The sequence below is a fragment of the Pelodiscus sinensis genome, chromosome 29 (genome assembly GCF_049634645.1).
Source record: "Pelodiscus sinensis isolate JC-2024 chromosome 29, ASM4963464v1, whole genome shotgun sequence".
NCBI classification, from domain to species: Eukaryota; Metazoa; Chordata; order Testudines; family Trionychidae; genus Pelodiscus; species Pelodiscus sinensis.
This window is the reverse complement of record NC_134739.1, coordinates 5831584-5848648: the sequence shown is the minus strand read 5'-3', so window position 1 is coordinate 5848648 and position 17065 is coordinate 5831584. Positions and strand designations below refer to the sequence as shown.

Below are 17065 nucleotides of genomic sequence, written 5' to 3'. Positions count from 1 at the left end.
TGGTTCTGAAAATGTTTGGAATTTGTCAGCAAATTGAAAAAGTCCACTCAGCTTGAAAAACCTTTGTATCCGTGTGCACATGTGCATGGATAGCCCAGTTGTTAGTACCGTATTTTCCGGCGTATAAGGCGACTGGGCGTATAAGACAACCCCCTAATTTTTTAGTTAAAAGATAGGGTTTCGTCTTATACCCCAGCGCCCCTCCGCCTCCTTTGCTCCCGGTGTTCCTGGTCTGCTGGAGATGGTCCCCAGCAGACCAGAGGCACCGGGAGCAAAGCCGCAGCAGCGGCGGGGTCCCGCGCCTCTGAGGCTTTGCCAGAGCAAAGCCTCAGAAGCGCGGCACCCCGCCGCCGCTTCGGCTTTGCTCCCGGTGCCTCTGGTCTGCTGGGGACCATCTCCAGCAGACCAGGGACACCGGGAGCAAAGCCTCTGAGGACGCCCCGGCAGCGGGACAGCCCCGGCATGCCTGGGCTGCCCCGCCGCTGGAGCCCCTCCGTGGCTTTGCAAAGCCTCGGGGGAAGCCGGCGGCGGGGCATCCCAGGCGCGCCTGAGCTGCCCCGCCGCCGGCTTCCCCCGAGGCTTTGCAAAGCCGCATACCCGGCATATAAGACGATCCCCGATTTTGGGGGGATGTTTTTTAACATCAAAAGTCGTCTTATACGCCGGAAAATACGGTATGTCACTTGCTAACATGGGGAGATACATGTTTTAGGGATGTTAGCATATTGTTGTTTAAAGAATTAACCAATAAGCCTAGGTTTATCGATTAATCCAAACAACTACACACGCGCACACCCCGCTGCCTCTGTATCAGTGTAACCCTCACACCTCAGCTATGTCTACACTGGCAGCTTCTTGCGCAAGAAAATCTTGTGCAAGAACTCTTGTGCAAGAAAACGTCCACACTGCCATGTGCGAGATGTGCTTTTGCGCAAGAGCATCCATGGCAGTGTGGACGCTCTCTTGCGTAAGAAAGCTACGATGGCCATTTTAGCCACAGGGCTTTCTTGCGCAAGAAATCCCTGCCGAGCGTCCACACTGCCCTCTTGTGCAAGAGCTCCTGTGCAAGAGGGCTTACACCTGTTAAAAAAGAGCATAGCTCTTGCACAAGAAGCCCTCTCTTACCACTCCATACTGTAAGTTTCCTTGCGCAAGAGCAGGCAGGCAGTGTGGACGCTCTGCAGATTCTTGCGCAAGAATGGTCATACTTGCGCAAGAAGCCGCCAATGTAGACATAGCCCTAGCGTGGTTACTGAGCAAAGCAAGTGGGACCTAGACCACAGCGACAGTTAAGACCATAGACCTCGACAGCATGGGCTGTGAGCCAGCTGTCTTTTAGCTCAGCGGGTAGAGGCTCCTATACTCAGCTCCTGAGGTCCCAGGTTCAAATTTGTCTGGTGGCAGTTACACCAGCAGCAGAAAGGGAGAGGGGAGGTGGAAGCCAAGCTTTTAAACCTGCATGCGTTGCTTCCTGTGGAGCCACCTTGCCCTCCCCCTTCGCTGCCTCCCACAGAGGCAGCAACACGGGGGTCAGGTGGCAGTTGGTGCTTGAAGGGAACCGGCTTAAAAGCTGGCTCCCCACAAGCACTGGTATCTGTCCCGCTCCCCACACGGCTGCCTCTGATACAGCGGGGTGCAGGATGCTGGAGCAGCTTCTGTCCATGGCGAGCTCAGGCCCCCCCGTGGACAGTGGCTGCTGCCCAGGCAGCAGGCCGGAAGCAGTCTGCACGGGGAGCTGATTTTGAACAGAGGCAGCAGCATGAGCCACATGAGGCAGAGACAGCAGCACAGATACAGAGGCAGCTGTGTGAGATGGCAGGGGCCTCTCTGTAAGTGGGGCTGGGAGCCGGGAGGGAACTGGCTGCCAGCCCCACCCCAGGGAAAGGATTTTAGTAACCGTGTAACAGCTAAAAATTGCTGTGGATACACGATTACTAAAATAAGCGATCTCTAACGTCCCTACCATGTTTCAGTCCTCGCTCTGGAGCAAGTACTAGAACTCAGAGCTATCTCCTTGTCAGGTGAGCATTCTAATCACCAGGTTTACAGGTTACTTTGGGATTGGTCTTCTCAGTGTCTCCTTTTGAAGCTGTTCTACATTGCCCAAGTATTGAACTAGCCATTGGAGGAGGGGCTTGAATTCAGATCTCTCTTCTACCAGGCAAGTGTCTTTACCACTGGCCTGTGGGTTATTCTGCAGTCAGTCTTTCTGGTTGAAGCTGTTCCACTTTCTTTAAACACTTAGGCTATGTCTACACTGGCGGGTTGTTGCACCAGATGTATGCAAATGAGGCTAAGCGTAGAATATCGCCGAGCCTCATTTGCATATCTAATGAGCCACCATTTTGCGGAAGAGGCTCTTGTGCCAGAAGGAGCTGTCTACACTGCCCCTTTTTGCGCAAGAAAAACACTCTTGCACAATTCTGTTATGCTGATTATTTTCAGGAATAACGGCATTGCGCAAGAGGGTTTTTCTTGCACAAGAAGGGGCAGTGTAGACAGCTCCTTCTGGCGCAAGAGCCTCTTCCGCAAAAACGGTGGCTCATTAGATATGCAAATGAGGCTCAGCGATATTCCACACTTAGCCTCATTTGCATACTTCTGGCACAAGATTGCACCAGTGGAGACATAGCCTCAGAGTGTGTCTAGACTGCTTCCCTCTGTCAACAGAGGGATGCAAATGAAGCATATCAAAATTGCTAATGAAGCTAGGATTTAAATATCCCATGCTTCATTAGCATAAACATGGCCACGGCTTTTTCCCCGATAGGGAGTTTTGTCACCTAAAAGCGGCAGTCTAGACACGGATCTATCAATAATAAACCCTTTTTCAACAGATCCTGTAAACCTCATTTTTTGAGGAATACAGGATCTGTTGAAAAAGGGTTAACTGTCGACAGATCCGCATCTAGACTGCTGCTTTTTGTCGACAAAATTCCATGTTGGAAATAAAAGTGGCGGCCATGTTTATGCTAATGAAGCATGGGATATTTAAATCCCGGCTTCATTAGAAATTTCGATGTGGTTCATTTGCATCCCTCTGTTGACAGAGGGATGCAGTCTAGACGTAGCCTTAAGTATTAATTGGGCCAAAGAGCAAGAAAGTGTGTGACATCTCAGCCTATTCAGAAATCCTTTGCTTCTAAAAACTAAAGCATTTTCAGATCTTACTGTGTATTTCATACAATTCTATAGTACCACACAGAAACAGATCCCTTATATTTCTATTTGTCCATTGATGCTACCTTTTGCTCTTTTCACTTCTCCACTCTTTATTTATTATTGATAGTGGAGCTGTGAAATATGGAGTCTGCTATCTTACTACTTCTTTGATTAACATTCTTGTAGAACAGAAAATGTGAGCTAAATTGCTATCTTACAGATGAGAAGTTATTCTTACAAGGTTATCTAATAATGGATAGACTCGATTCACTCAGAGCAAGTACTAGGTCAGAGTCTCAAATGCTGTAAATCAGCATAGTGGAGCTATGCTAACATTCAGCATCTGAGAATTTTCTCTGACTCAAAACACTTTATTAAGATAGAGATCTTCTCTAATTTTTCTGCAGTCTTATCTCTAGACAGTAAAGAATCTTTGGGCTTAGAAAAACAGCTTTACCCAATAGAACTGTTGCCTTATTTGAACTCAGGTGATAATTTTAGAATCTATTTGAAACTCCTCAAGGAACAGTACAGTACAGTCAAATGCCTCATTTTATTTGTCCTTGTTCTATTTTCAAGTTCTAAGTTTATTCTGTATCTCACTGCCACGCATTTCTGCAATTGCTCTTGAACCCTTTTTAAGAACATAAGAACAGCCATGCGGGATCAGACTAAAAGTCCATCTAGCCCAGTATCCTGTTTGCCAACAGTGGCCCATACCAGATGCCCCAGAGGGAGGGAACAGAACAGGGAATCATCACATGATCCCTCTTTCATCATCCATTTCCAGCCTCGGACAAACGGAGGCTAGGGACACCATTCCTACCCATCCTAATAGCCATTGATGGACCTAACCTCCATGAATCTATCTAGCTTTTTCTTGAACCCTGTTAAAGTCAAACCTTGTTAACCACAAACCCTACCAAACAAAAACAAGCAAACAAATCAAGAGGAAATTAATAAAAGCTTTCGAAGAAACTCACATCTAAGTCAAGGAGAGGGTTAACCCTAAAAGGGGGAAGTGAGAGAGAAGCCCCACTGAAGTCCATTGCAGACTTTGCTATTGATTGTCTGAGAAAGGCAGTTTGATATGAAGGTAGGGGTGCCAGTAACTCAGTTATTGCAAATAAGAAAACTGAAAACTGATGGGGATTATTTATTATTATTATATAGACAACATCTGGAGGCAGAATTAATTTCTCCCTGCAACATATGAAATAAGCAGATCTTTCCCTCTGATCAGGGTTATTTGATGCTTCTTCTCCAGTTATTAACTTGACCAGAATTTGTAACCTATTTTTCTGCCTATTCAATAAATTGGGACAAATTACTAACAATTCTACTGAGAAATTTGAATTATATTACAGATATGTATATTTATCATACCGTATGCAGAGATGCAAAAATATCTGGACACTGAGTATTACAGAAAATGATGATGTATTCATTAAGAGTCTCTTAGTTTTGCTGCATGATGGTCAGGCTCTTAATTAAACAGTAGAAGAAAAATCAGAAATGATGCATGTGAATGTCACCCATTTCTTTTACCTTTATGGGCATTACAAGTGCTGGGAAGGCTCAAGGGATCTTGAAAAGCCTTGAATCGAGCTGGGGGAGGAGGCAGGTAGAATTTCCTCAAATATAAGAATTAAGGGAAATTACTTCAGGACTCCCTCACAAACTCTAACCCAGGGGTATGCTTGGGATAGGAAGAGCACAGTACACAGAACACTTCAGAGACTCTTAGAAGCACATCTGCCCATAAGGCAGCCTGCTGTAACTTCAACTATGGCTGTGAAAATTACATCACTCTGCCGTCCCACAGCACAACTGGGTAGGCATGAAGGTGAATCGTCTTAAGAACGTAAGAACATAAGAATGGCCATACTGTGTCAGACCAAAGGTCCATCCAGCCCAGTACCCTGTCTGCCGACAGTGGCCAGTGTCCCAGAAGGAGTGAATCAAACAGGTAATGATCAAGCAATCTCTCTCCTGCCATCCATCTCCACCCTCTGAGAAACAGAGGCTAGGGACACCATTCCTTACCCATCCTGGCTAAGAGCCATTTATGGACTTAACCTCCATGAATTTATCTAGTTCTCTTTTAAACCCTGTTATAGTCCTAGCCTTCACAACCTTCTCAGGCAAGGAGTTCCACAGATTGACTATACGCTGTGTGAAGAAGAACTTCCTTTCATTTGTTTTAAACCTGCTGCCCACTAGTTTCATTTGGTGGCCCCTAATTCTTATATTATGGGAACAAGTAAATAACTTTTCCTTATTCACTTTCTCTGCACCACTCATGATTTTATAGACCTCTCTCACATCCCCCCCTGAGTCTCCTCTTTTCCAAGCTGAAAAGTCCCAGTCTCTTTAATCTCTCCTCATATGGGACCCGTTCCAAACCCCTAATCATTTTAGTTGCCCTTTTCTGAACCTTTTCTAATGCCAGTATATACTTTTTGAGATGAAGAGACCACATCTGTATGCAGTAGTCAAGATGTGGGTGTACCATGGATTTATATAAGGTCAAAAAGATATTCTCCAACTTATTCTCTATTCCTTTTTTAATGATTCCTAACATCGTTTGCTTTTTTGACTGCCGCTGCACACTGCGTGGACATCTTCAGAGAACTATCCACAATGATTCCAAGATCTCTTTCCTGATTGTAGCTAAATTAGCCCCATCATATTATATGTATAGTTAGGGTTATTTTTTCCAATGTGCATTACTTTACATTTATCCACATTAAATTTCATTTGCTATTTTGTTGCTCAATCACTTAGTTTTGTGAGATCTTTTTGAAGTTCTTCACAGTCTGCTTTGGTCTTAACTACCTTGACCAGTTTAGTATCGTCTGCAAACTTTGCCACCCAACTGTTTACCCCTTTCTACAGATCATTTATGAATAAGTTGAATAGAATTGGTCCTAGGACTAATCCTTGGGGAACACCACTAGTCACCCCTCTCCATTCTGAAAATTTACCATTTATTCCTACCCTTTGTTTCCTGTCTTTTAACCAGTTCTCAGTCCAAGAAAGGATCTTCCCTCTTATCCCATGACAACTTAATTTACGTAAGAGCCTTTGGTGAGGAACCTTGTCAAAGGCTTTCTGGAAATCTAAGTATACTATATCTACTGGATCCCCCTTGTCCACGTGTTTGTTGACCCCTTCAAAGAACTCTAATAGATTAATAAGACATGATTTCCCTCTACAGAAACCATGTTGACTTTTGCCCTACAAATTATGTTCTTCTATGTGTTTGACAAGTTTATTCTTTACTATTGTTTCAACTAATTTGCCCGGTACTGACGTTAGACTTATCGGTCTGTAATTGCCAGGATCGCCTCTAGAGCCCTTTTAAAATATTGGCGTTACATTAGCTATCTTCCAGTCACTGGGTTCAGAAGCTGATTTAAAGGATAGGTTACAAACTATAGTTAATAGTTCCGCAATTTCACATTTGAGTTCTTTCAGAACTCTTGGTTGAACACCATCTGGTCCTGGTGACTTGTTACTGTTAAGGTTTATCAATTAATTCCAAAACCTCCTCTAATGACACTTCAATCTGTGACAAGTCCTCAGATTTCTCACCTACAAAGGAGGGGTCAGCCACGAAGACTGAAGCAAAGAATTCATTTAGTTTCTCCACAATGACTTTATTGTCTTTAAGTGCTCCTTTTGTATCGATCGTCCAGGGGCCCCATTGGTTGTTTAGCAGGCTTCCTGCTTCTGATGTACTTAAAAAACATTTTGTTATTACCTTTTGAGTTTTTGGCTTGCTGTTCTTCAAACTCCTTTTTGGCTTTTCTTATTTCAGTTTTACACTTAATTTGGCAGTGTTTATGCTCCTTTCTATTTAACTAACTAGGATTTGACTTCCACTTTTTAAAAGATGTCTTTTTATCTCTCACTGCTTCTTTGACATGGTTGTTAAGCCACGGTGGCTCTTTTTTAGTTCTTCTATGTTTTTTAATTTGGGGTATACATTTAAGTTGGGCCTCTATTATGGTGTCTTTGAAAAGTGTCCATGAAGTTTGCAGAGATTTTACTTTAGACACTGTACCTTTTAATTTCTGTTTAACTAACCTCCTCATTTTTGCATAGTTCCCCTTTTTGAAATGAAATGCCACAGTGTTAGGCTGCTGAGGTGTTCTTCCCACCACAGGAATCTTAAATGTTATTATATTATGGTCACTATTTCCAAGAAGTCCTGTTATAGTTACCTCTTGGACCAGCTCCTTCGCGCCATTCAGGACTAAATCAAGAATTGCCTCTCACCTTGTGGGTTCCTGTACCAGCTGCTCCAAGAAGCAGTCGTTTAAGGTATCAAGAAATTTTGTCTCTGTATCTCGTCCTGAGGGGACATGTACCCAGTCAATATGGGGACAGTTGAAATCCCCCACTGTTATTGAGTTCTTTGTTTTGATAGCTTCTCTAATCTCCCTTAGCATTTCATAGTCACTATTATTGTCCTGGTCAGATGGTTGATAATAGAGCCCTACTGTTATATTCTTATTAGAGCAGGGAATTACTATTAATAGCAATTCTATGGAACATGTTGATTCATTTAAAACTTTTACTTCATTTGATTCCAAATTTTCTTTCACATATAGTGCCACTCCCCCACCTGCATGACCTGTTCTGTGCTCCGATATATTTTGTACCCCGGAATGATTGTGTCCCATTGATTGTCCTCGCTCCACCAGGTTTCTGTGATGCCTACTGTATCAGTATCCTCTTTTAACACAAGGCACTCTAGTTCACCCATCTTATTTTTTAGACTTCTAGCTTTTGTGTACAAGCACTTTAAAAACTTGTCACTGTTTGTCTGTCCTTTCCTGATGTGTCAGATTCTTTTTTATGTGAATGTGTTTTGTCTGATCTGGCCCATACCTTATCCTCTTCTGTCCTCTCCTCCTGACTAAAACCTAGAGAATCTCTAACAATAGACTATCCTCTAAGAGACATCTCTGTCTGATGCACATGCTCCTCTGCACCAATCGGCTTTCCCGCATCTCTTAGTTTAAAAACTGCTCTGCGACATTTTTAATGTTGAAGTGCCAGCAGTCTGGATCCACTTTGGTTTAGGTAGAGCCCATCCTTCCTGTATAGGCTCCCCCTATCCCAAAAGTTTCCCCAGTTCCTTATAAATTTAAACCTCTCCTCCCTACACCATCGTCTCATCCACACACTGAAACTCTGAAGCTCTGCCTGCCTACCTGGCCCTGCGTGTAGAACTGAAGCATTTCTGAGAATGCCACCATAGAGGTCCTGGATTTCAGTCTCTTTCCTAGCAGCCTAAATTTGGCCTCCAGGACATCTCTGCTACCCTTCCCTATGTCATTGGTACCTACATGTACCACGACCACCGGCTCCTCCCCAGCACTACACATAAGTCTATCTAGATGCCTCAAGAGATCTGAAACCTTCGTCCAAGACAGGCAAGTCACCATATGGTTCTCCCAGTCATCGCAAACCCAGCTATCTACACTTCTAATGATCAGATCTCCCATTACTAACATTTGCCTTTGCCTACTGACTAGAGTTCCTTCCCCCGGTGAAGTAACCTCAGTGCAAGAGGATACCCCAACGTTTGGAAGGAAGGTCCCAACTATGGGAAGGTTTCCCTCTGCTCCCATTGACTGCTCTCCTTCCCTGAGCCTTTCATCCTCCTTAACAGCACAGGGGTTGTCTGACTGGAGGTGGGACAATTCTACAGTGTCCCGGAAAGCCTCATCTATGTACCTCTCTGCCTCCCTCAGCTCCTCCAGTTCAGCCACCCTGGCCTCCAAAGTCCATATGCGGTCTCTGAGGGCCAGGAGCTCCTTGCACCGAATGCACACATACGCCATCCACCCATAGGGCAGGAAATCATACATGCTACACTGAGTGCAATAAACAGGATAGCCCCCACGCTGCTGCTGGGCTTCTGCCTGCATTCTCTCCTACAGCTACCTAGGTTATTGATAGGCTTTCTAGTTAAATCAGGAAGTTTTGATTAAAACTCTTAAACTAATCTATAAAGAATGGCACGTGTACCTTGGCCCCTTCCCAACTCCTACTCAAAACTCGCTGTTTGCTGCTCCTGTTCTCAAAGCTCCCTGGTCGCTGACTCACTGCTTTATAAAACCCTGGCCTTCCTGATAGCCCTGCCCCCGACTAAGGCTCAGCCAATTAACAGAGGCTTCTAGATTTCAAACCTTTAGAAGCTCACAGCTTCCAACTGCCAGCCACAGCACAAGCTCCTCAAGGGTCCTGTATTTGCTCCTCCTTTACCTGGAGAACTCCCTCTCAAAACTCTGTTTGCTGCTCCTGTTCGTACCTTAAGACCAAGTCTACACTAGACCTGGAAGTTCGGCTTAAGGTACACAACTACATAAAATAGGTAGCTGGAGTTGGCTTACCTTAAGCTGAGCTTGGCAGTATCCACACAGCGTGAGGCCAACAGGAGCAAACACTCCTTACAGACATCATCCAGAGCTGCCTTCAGCTTTCGATTTACGGGTCTATAGTAGACCTGCTTAACTGAATGCCAGAAGATTGACCCCTGGAGTGCTGATCCACCAGTAAATATAGCCCTGGCCTTCATGATTAGAATTTGGGGCAACAGAAAACAATTTGTCAAAATCTGTGCTAGCCTCTGCTACATGAAAGTTGCAAAAGACTACATCAACCTTTAATTTTACAGTGAAAAACTTCCACATATTAAATGCCACATTCTCTCTCTCCCAAGTAATGATGCCATCTGAGAATTGTTCCAAAATTAACTGTTTGGCAACATGTGCTCAAAGGACCATGGGTTTTTGAGGCTTCATAGTTCACTTTCTTAAATTACTGGCTTGTGCAAAGGAATCTCAACTTCCCTACGTGCAAAATGAAACATCAGATAAAAAGTACAATTCATTGAGTTGCTGTTTTTCCACAAAGCAATGGAGTTACAAAGACATAAATCAGGGTATAACTTGGGTCAGTACAGGCAGTCCCCGGGTTACGTACAAGATAGGGACTGTAGGTTTGTTCTTAAGTTGAATTTGTATGTAAGTCGGAACTGGTACATATTGTAGGGGAAACTCTAGCCAAACATTTTTTTTAGTTTTGGATAGCATAGGGAAAGGTTAACTCCCCTCTAATGTTTGTTTTGCTGTCTGTTCCCCTGTTCAGAAGATTTCACATCTATTTCTGTCCCTGTGACAAACTCAGGACTAAAGGAGTAACTCATCAAATACCAAACAGCTCTGCACCATGCTTTGAGCTAATAGCTTTATTTCCACACACCACCCAGGGTTCTAGGAGGAGGGTCCTTTTTTTGCTAACACAATGAGGCCAGCACTTTGTTTGTTTTGGTGGAGTCTTTGTTTGCCCAGGGAGCCCAGCATGTATAGGGGGAGGAGGGGCGGAGAGGCTGCTTTTGTCTGCTGTTCGGCAGCCTGTTGCTCAGGGGAGGGGGCAGCCTGTTGCTGGCAGGGGGGGAGGGGGAAGGCGTGCAGGATGCGATGCCGCGGGGGGTGGGTGGGCAGCGGGCGTGGGGAGGCACTTTTCCTCTGCCCGGCAGCTCTGCGGGATCCCTGTCCCTGTGGCCAGCTGCTGCAGGCAGAGGCCAGTTGGAGCCGGCCGAAGAGGAGGAGGAGGTGGATTCTAGGACCCAGGTGAGCGAGCCCCGGGGACGCTGCTGCGCTCCAGGAGCCCAGCATGTATAGGGGGGAGGAGGGGCAGAGAGGCTGCTTTTGTCTGTTTGGCAGCCTGTTGCTCGGGGAGGGGGCAGCCTGTTGCTGGCAGGGGGGTGGGGGGGGGCAGCGGGCGTGGGGAGGCACTTTTCCTCTGCCCGGCAGCTCTGCGGGACCCCAGTCGGAGCCGGCCCGAGGAGGAGGAGGATCCTAGGACCCAGGTGAGCGAGCCCCGGGATTGCTACTGCGCATGTGCAGGAGTTGCCTCACCCCGTTCGTATCTAGGGATCCGACATAAGTCGGATCCACGTAAGTCGGGGACTGCCTGTATCTTCACATTTTTAACTAGCTTCTTGAGGGGTCAGTTTTGAGATTAGGAATGGATTAACTGGTTTCTTTAAAATAAAAATGGATCTAAACTGTCAAATATCACTTGCAACAAATCAGTTAAAACATTGGAAAAGAATTACTTAAGGACCCTCTGTTTCCAGAGCTATCTAGAGTACACTGGGGTTCACTGATAACAGCTGTAAATTTGGAGACAAGTTATCTTTTATATTTTACTGAAAATATACATTACTTTATATACGATGTATAAACTGTACTTACTGAACAGAGAATTATGATAGGTGCATCTAAATGTCTCCCAGATTATCTCATTTTTTGATATTGCAAAAAATCTGCTAGATTTAGCCCTGAGCTCTGATCACCTTTGCCCCTATGTTATAGTTTTCTTCCCTGAAAGCAATTATTTGATTTCCACTTGATAACATTGTGTGACATTCAGTAATTTATGTAACTAAATGTAGGTTTATAAAATCTCATTAATAGAGGATGGATAACAGAGCTGAAATGTGGATAAGGCAGAAAAGATAAATGCCTTCAATACATTATATTTGAGAAGAGACAACATCCTACATTTATTGTAGCTGTCCAAAAAAGGCTATATGAACAGTGTAAAATAGTCAAGTGCACACATTATTCATTCCCATAGCAGGAAACAAATTTAAATTATGCTGAAGCTCTCAAAACACCCTTATCAGAAAACTGATAAGAAAGTGATACATTTTACAGCTAAAATAGAAGAAGCCATGCCCAATCTCACAGTCATGAATACTTCACAATATAAGTATCATTTTATAATGAAAAACAAAACAAAAATTAACTATTATTATATCTGCATACACAAGTATAGCACTGGATGGTTACATGCAGGATTCTTAACATCCATCTGACAACTAACATCCATCTTATTTTACTGTGCCCATGTACTGAAGATTTAATCCTAAACTGATTTTTTTTGGGTGGGGGTGGGGGTATTTTTTCCTTTTTAGACTTTAATAACCTCCAAGTCGTTATACAGTACTACAGTTTCTTTGATATACGAATTTCCAATTAATTCATAATGGATATTGATTTTTGCCATGATTGCTAAAAATATTTTGAGCTGGATTCTTTGGTCTGCTCTTTTCACTTCATGCTGCTAAATGTTAAGTGTCTGCTTAAATGCTTTGCTGGATTGGGACCAGAGCATTTTACAGCTTACAGGACGATGTCCCTGGAGGAGATAGGTTAGACTGCTATGCACAGGTTTAAAATCCCCAGAAAACACAGGTTTAATGTCCAGCATTTGTAGACAGCTTTAGTAAGTATAATATAGTTTACTGCAGGTGGTTCTCTGGAAGAATTGTATATGCTTTGCATCTCTGCTTGGCTCCATTATTATAGGTCTATAACAGAATCGGTGGCCATATCTGGTAGCTGTCTAAAGTATATTTCTATACAAAATGAACAATTAAGTAAAAAAATATATAATTGACTTTTTCTAAAGTCGCACAGAACAAGTAATTGGAAGAGCTGGAAAGAAAATCTAGAACCACTGGATTCAGGTCTCTTGTTCTAAACACACTTCGTTTTTTAAAAAAGTAATCTAATAAAACTTAAATTAAATTGCTTTATATAAGGGTTACCAACCAGACTTTAATTTTAACAAGAAATGACTCTGAATTCAATAAAAGCAAAGAAATAAGTTTGGGGTGGAACAAAGGGAGAAATCATAAGTTATCTTTTTACAACTGCAAAAGTCAAAATGATTTGAACAGATTATTCTGAAATGTGCTTCAGTCAAAGGGAATATCTTTGTACAGGTTGCACCTCCCAAAATCAAAATTCTCTAGTCCAGCAACATCAGACCATGGATGTTCCTGCATCAGAGAACCCCAGTAGCCTAGTGGCAGGAGGGCAATCCAGGAGGGGCCGGGCTGATGCAGCAGGGTGGGGCAGAGGATAGGGCTGGCAGCAGTCCCCAGCAGCCTGCAGCAGAGGGGCTGGAACCGGCAGCAGCCTCCAGCAGCCCCAGCAGCCTGCGGCACTGGAACCGGATCAGAACAGTGCCTGACAGCACAGGATTGGGCTGGTGCCCCTGATAGCTTGCTGAAGTGGGGTCAGAGCCTGTAGGCTGCTTGGGGCAGAAGCCCGAGCCCTCAGCAGCCCACAGCAGTAGGACCAGGGCCAGGCCTAGCGGCAGCTCCAACAACCCATGGAGCGTGGGGCTGGAGCCCCGGACAGCCTGCAGAAGTGGGGCCAGAGCCCGTGGGATGCTGTGAGGCTAGGACTGGAGCCCGAGCCCTCAGCAGCCCCTGCCAGCCCAATGAAGGCCAAAGCTAGCCCCTAGAAGCCTGTAGCAGCGTGGGACCGCCCATGACAGTGCAGGCTGTTGGAGCACTGCAGGCAGTCTGGCCAGGACAGCAGCAGTAGGGCCAGGAACCCAGCAGGCAGATCAGCAGAGGCTGGAGGTAGTCCCCCCACTTTACCCCTACACCCGGAGCTGGCAGAGTCCACAGCTGGGAGCTGTGCCAGGGAACATTCTCTAGTCCGGCAAAATAGCTGGTTAGTTCCTGAGTGTGCCGGATAAGAGATCTCTAACCTGTACTGGTTTATAAATGCCTGAAACAAAGGATTTATTGTGACCGACCCACAACTTCAACAGTATTGCTACAATGTATATTAAATTGACTTATTGACTAATTTCAATCTGATAAAATGCCATAATGGATACAATTTTGTGATATTCCAAACTGTATTTTGATTTACACTGCAAGAGTCTGATGTGCTCATTAAATTCTATGCAAAACAAAATCTCTAAGCTCCTGTGGTATACTATGTCTATGATGTTAGCAAACTCTTATGCACTTATCTACACATGTTTATGGAACAAACATGGGTTACGGTTAATGATAATAATCACATGAAGCTGCAACACCCTTCATTTTTCCCTATACAGAAGTCTCCTCTCCTGGACATCTCTGAACCAATCTATTTTCATCTTCAGAACTCAATGCCAACATGATGATGCTTCTCCTGTCGGTAGCAACCCACATATTTGGCCTGCAGCCATACTTAGATTGTGCTCATGCCAGCTGAGAGTTAGGGTAAGTGGTATTTTGATACTTTTTCTGTTTGGTTTCTCTCCCTTTCCTGTTAATTGTGACTATTCAAAAGGCCACACTCATAAGAGCTCATTTCAAGGATAAAAAATAACAATTTTGATGTTTACAGATAGAACATGAACTGGTGCTGGCTCTGCTGTGTTTCACCTAAGGAACGAGAGGAGGGACGTGAGTCTTGGAGCTACAAATGGGGGCATACACTAGATAAGGGGGGCAGGAGGAGCAGTCACACACTTTCGGCATTGCCAACTCCTAATTTTTTTCATGAGTGAGGAGGTTTCAGAGAGGGCTGAAGCTTATCTTGTGATGCCATGGAAGCTCTAGCCCTGTCACGAAGTTCAACCCTGCAGGATGCAGGTAGATTCTTTCCCTTCTGCTCACTGTTTTAAGCGGAGGGGACGCAGGAGGAAACAAAGTACCCATCAGCTCAGCAGGCCTCTGCTCCTTCCTCCCCTCCTATGAGCAACTGAAATTGCTCTCCCTCTTCTCTATGCAATAACCAGATTGGGAGTAGGGGAGGAGGCTATGGGCTTTGGTTCAGCCTCCCAAGCCAGTGATGGTGTGGAGTGAAAAACTCCACGAGCTGTAATAGGGCTGGGGGAACTGATGAGGGAGATTGGGATGGCTGGGCAGATGAGAGGGCAGCCCTGATATATGGGATAAAGACTGAAACCGGCACTAGTATGAGGGCTGTCTGCAGAAGCCCTGGAGTGAAGTCAGATCAAGCGTGCAGCCTGTGTGACAGGCAGATGTGGTGTCAACATGGGTGTGGGAACTGTGCTTTACCACAGGTGGCCAGATCTAATAGTAACAGCTAGAGTTGGCGGGGTCAGGATACCATGAAGGTAGAAGCAAGAGGCAAACCGGAGATCAGAATCACCTCAGGAACTAGAATCCACCCCGGTCAAAGGCAGGGACATGAGAACTACAAGCCAGATGCCAGGAAATCAAGCTGCAGGAACACAAGCAGTACCATGAGGCGCATATTCCAGAGCAAGGTGGGGCCCAGTTGTTCATGCAGCTTCCTGTTCCTACTGGTGACTTAAGTAGGGCCAGCAGGTCAATCAAACACCCTGAGACTGCACCAACAGGCCATCAGGGCAGAGCCTCACACTGTGGGGATGTCTACACTGACAGTTGGATCAATAGGCAGCAATGGATCCGTGATCTATCAAGTTTAGTTTAGACTTTTTGAATCGATGGCTGATTGCTCTTGTGTAGACTTTGGTATTCCACGAGAACAAGACGCATATGGGCAGTTCATGAGAGAACATCTCCTGCTGACACACCGTTGTAAGTGGATCTAAGTACATCAAGCCCAGCTATGCTATTCATTAAGCTGAAGTTGCATAACTTAAATCAATCTCTCCTCTCTTCCCCAGACCCCCGCCAATGTACACCAGCCCTGTGGCTCATCTTCATGGGACCCAGACAACACAGACTGTCAGAAAGTTGCCAGCTGAAGGGTTCCAAGGAACTCTGTGGGCCTGGGCTTGAGACCAATGAATCACAACAAATTAGGATGACAAGACTGCTTGTGTGTTGGGTGTTACAGTTCCTGCCTCAGGTTTAAATCCATCTTTTCAATACATATTAGAAAAAGGGGGCAATACTCATTGTCACCCACACACACTGGGGCTGTGTCTCCATTGGCACCCTTTTCCAGAAAAGGGATGCTAATGAGACCAGTCGGAATTGCAAATGCCCCGGGGATTTAAATTTTGCCCACAGCATTTGCATGAACATGGCTGCCGCTTTTTTCCAGCTCGGGGCTTTGCCAGAGAAAAGCGCCAGTCTAGACAGGGATCTTGCGGAAAATAAACCTTTTTCCGGAAGATCCCTTATTCCTACTTAAAATCAGGAATAAGGGATCTTCCGGAAAAGGGTTTATTTTCCGCAAGATCCCTGTATAGACTGGCACTTTTCTCCGGCAAAGCCCCGAGCTGGAAAAAAGCGGCAGCCATGTTCATGCAAATGCTGCGGGGAAAATTTAAATCCCCGGGGCATTTGCAATTCCGACTGGTCTTATTAGCATCCCGTTTCCGGAAAAGGGTGCCAATGTAGACACAGCTGGGAATTGGCAGAGGAGTTCAAAAATCATAAGACAGAATCCAAAACACAATACAGTCTTTCATAAAAATAATTCTCATTATTTTGGGGCCATATTTCATTATTATTGGGGATGTGATTCACGATTTTTGATCTGAGGTTTGCAATGCTGCACTTTCCAATTATTCCTCATTTCAAAGGACATCACTCCTTTCAGTCTCAAAGCTATCTTAACTTCCACACAAATGTGGTGTACCCTTCATACGTGTAGTTTCAAAATTATGTACTTGAGAAACAGAATCATGATACTGAGGCTATGTAAGAAAGAACCATTTACACTAATGGCATCTTAAGCTTACGGTATAATTAACTTATGTGTGTCTTTCATTTGGGGTTTTTGTGACACTGAATTGGACTCTGAGCCTCAGCAGGCTGGAAAGTATTGAAAAGTGGAATGAATAGACACCACTTGGATTTGGAGAGAGAGAGCTTCTAATAGAGGCAGCAGGAGGGGCAAGAGATGGGAAGTTCACGAGACAAAGGGGAACGGAGAGGTTGTGTCCCATAGAGGAGAGGGATGAAAGTGAGGCAAGGAACAATGGAAGCATGGGTACGTCTACACTACAGCGCTAGCTTGAACTAAGCTAATTCGAACTAACGCGTCTAGAACTAAAAACTAGTTCGAATTAGCGTTTTGCTAATTCGAACTAGCAAGTCCACATTGAGTGGACTCTG

General features: G+C 44.8%; 1 protein-coding gene across 15 annotated transcripts in view; it reads right to left on the bottom strand.

Moving 5' to 3' along the window:
• The window catches only part of TANC2 (tetratricopeptide repeat, ankyrin repeat and coiled-coil containing 2), a 711362-nt gene that overhangs the window by 328562 nt on the left and 365735 nt on the right, over positions 1-17065 (bottom strand). The gene's annotated exons all lie outside the window — the stretch shown is intronic.